The sequence below is a fragment of the Octopus bimaculoides genome, chromosome 22 (assembly GCF_001194135.2).
Source record: "Octopus bimaculoides isolate UCB-OBI-ISO-001 chromosome 22, ASM119413v2, whole genome shotgun sequence".
Taxonomy (NCBI): domain Eukaryota; kingdom Metazoa; phylum Mollusca; class Cephalopoda; order Octopoda; family Octopodidae; genus Octopus; species Octopus bimaculoides.
Window position 1 is genome coordinate 14,223,973 of NC_069002.1, and position 3,297 is coordinate 14,227,269.

Below are 3,297 nucleotides of genomic sequence, written 5' to 3' on the forward strand. Positions count from 1 at the left end.
GGTCCCCATGTAGTGAAATAAACCCATATTTAAACATGGCCCTCCCACCCTACCTCTAGCCGAAATATAAAGATGTTACAGCTAGTAGAAGATATGGTTGCATCACCATTGCACTGGTATATTTTTCTATTGACTCTGGATGGGCAGAAAGACAAAGTTAACCCTGGTGGAATTTGAACTCAGACCGCAGATTACTGCAACATATATCCTAATGTCTTTTATCCAACGCTTCACCTTCTCCTTGCATCTTGAATATTTTGTCTTTATAAATAAGAGGGAATTGACATTTAAAGACCGTTAACTTTTCATATTTTTCTGTGAACTAAAGATTTCGTTTTAAATCTTTTTGCTTTGTAAATGTCTGTATTTAGATATGCAAAACATCCAAAGACAAAAAAGAAACAAAAAAACAAAAATCATAAAGAGAAAATTTTGATTTTTCCATTGTTCTTATTTATTTATTTATTTTCGCACCAAAAAACAAAAAAAATATACACATATATATAAAGATTTTACAAATTTCCGTAGTTAAATGTTTAAAGAGCATTTACCTGTAGATTTTTAGAAATATTATTGAAGGCTGAATTATTTTCCTTCACTTGAATGGAATATTTGTATCCCAGTAACCACTCAATAATCCGTGTCTCACATGAAAGAAATAATAATTAAAGCATTATCTTCCACTTTCCTTTCTGAAATAAATAATATTTGTTATTGATCTTTATACTTTATTCTGCTTTATTTCATCATTTGTTTCATGCCATTTTCCTCTGCACCGAAATATTTTTATAACAAACATTTTTTTTCAATTTTCCAACACAAATCTCCTTTTCCTTCAATAATTCCAAATCTTCTACTTTACGTTGTAAGTATTTATTCCTTAGCAACTCTAAAAAAAACAAAACAAAAACAAAACATAATAAACTGTACCACGTGCCTCTTTTCCAAAATTTACCGCATCCAAAAAAACTATGCTAATTTCAAAATCCTCATTGATTTGGGAAAATTTTGATGAAAATTTCCAGTTTTCAAATTTCTACTAGCTCTTTTTTCTCATATTTCAATTATTTATGCAAATATTTTTTATTAATTTTTATTATTTTTCTGTTTCCCATTTCAATAAAACTCATCGTTCTTCTCAGTATTTTCTTTCATTCAAGTGATTTCTATTTTTATGTATTTCTATCACATAACTCTTTCCCTTCTCCTTCAATTTACATATTTCTATACTAGTTTGTATCTTTATAGAATACTAGGCGAACATATCCAGAGACAACACAACGTAGACAAAGACACAGACAATTCGCATTCATTTCGGTAAACGGTAACTTGATAGAGCTCTGTTTGAGCGTAGAAAAAAATTACTTGCGGTATTTGTTTGAGTTTTACGTGCTCTGAGTTCAAATCTCGATGAAGTTAATTTTGTTTTTATACTTCCATGGTCGATAAAATGAAATATCATCTATTGGGGGAGGGATGAATTGGTGCAATTGTTATAGCGCCCAAAGAAGTATCTTGTTTCTGCGAAACATTTATGCAGATAAAATGATTGTATACTAGCGTGACTCGTGAATATTTCACTGAATTAATGGTTAACCTATTGGATTATTTCTGAAAACTTTATCCCCAAAACCTGAAAGCGTAGTCTGTGTTGTGTTGTATGGAAAGACAATCACTCATCTGCTACTCATTGAAAAGTGAAGGAAATTGGAATACAATGATTACTTAATACACTTTATATATACACCTTATATACTTTATGCACAATTTTATAGACTTGATACACAGCTCTCTTAAAATAAATATTCACTCTTATTTTTCTATTTTTCCCATAAACAAAACAAAACAAAACATCTCGTACATATGATTTAACCTTTAGTTAAATTGCATATATCTGCCACGTAATTAATCGTGAATATTTCACAGAATTCCGCTAATGTGCATGTATTGATAAGTGACATAAAATTAACTTCTCACTAGCCAATCACCACCACCACCACCACCGCCAAGAGCATTTGAATTTTGACTCAGAAATAAAGGTTTCCTAGTTAGATTTGAACATGGAAACGTGTAGATATTCAGAATTACGACACCTGATGATATTCAAGGCCTGGAACTTCGCACGTAGATGAAATTTTTTTTGGGAAATCTGATTCACCAGCAGACTATGTGGTCAGATGTTGTTTTGAATACCTACGACACAAATGAAATAAGGTGAATTGACTTAAAACAAGAATCGAACTCGGTTAGAAGTACCTCGTCTCCGGAATGTTTAACGCTTTCTCTGCAGATCCAACGCTACACATTGAGCCAATGAACTGCCATGACATTGTAACCTGGTCCTTTACAAGTAGTAGCTAAATATCCCTCAAAAGAGGTAATATAGAAAGGAGACAGAGATAACGTGAAGGCGCATGGTTCGGTGGTTAGAGCGTTGGGCTCACAATCATGAGGAAGTGAGTTCAATTCCTGAACCGGGCTGTGTGCTGTGTTTTTTGAGCAAGAGACTTTATTTCACGTTGCGCCAGTTCACTCAGCTGTAGAAAGGAATTGCGACGTCTCTTGTGCCAAGCTGTATCGGCCTTTGCTTTTCCTTTGCATAACATCGGTGGCATGGAGAAGGGAGGCTAGTGTGCATGGGTGACTGCTGGTCTTCCTTAAACAATCTTACCTGGACTTGTGCCTCGGAAGGGAAAATTCTATGTATGATCCCATGGTCATTCATGACCGGGGGTAGAACCTTTACCCTTTTACACTTTACAGAAAAAACACTCCATAACTGTTATATCTTGGTTATGCCAAAGGAAAAAAAAACAAACCATAAGACTTGATGATCAAAGCTGCATTTTCTTTGGGGATAAGGCTAAGGATTCAAGACTGATTTAGATTTAAAATGAGAGAAACAACACAAACAAGTAACGCCATCAAACTGGCTTCAAAAGATTTCATTTTTTCGACATCTTTATTATTTCGTTTAATGTTTTTTTTAAAATTTCTTGCCTACATTAGTTATATATTTTTATTTCTGGATTTTACTGTTGTTGTTCTTGTTGTAGCAGTTTCTCTTGTTCTTGTAGCAGTTATTGTTTATTATTATTATTATTATTATTATTATTATTATTATTATTATTATTATTATTATTATTATTATCCCATTTTTTAAATCTGGGAATTTCTATAGCAAAATCAATTGCAAGTTCTCTGATTGTCTCGCAATGACTTTTCGACTATTCTTAGATGCAGAAAAGAGTAATACATATCTTCAACAAATAACTTCTTACAGGCGCATAGACACAC

At 32.7% G+C, this 3,297-nt stretch overlaps 1 long non-coding RNA gene across 1 annotated transcript in view; it reads right to left on the bottom strand.

Annotated features, from left to right (window-relative positions):
* Positions 1-424: 424 nt before the first annotated feature.
* Positions 425-3,297, bottom strand: part of LOC128250522 (uncharacterized) — a 36,140-nt gene continuing 33,267 nt past the window's right edge. Inside the window, exon 2 of the long non-coding RNA XR_008266531.1 lies at positions 425-889. This is a non-coding gene — a long non-coding RNA (uncharacterized LOC128250522). The remainder of the gene's footprint in view (positions 890-3,297) is intronic.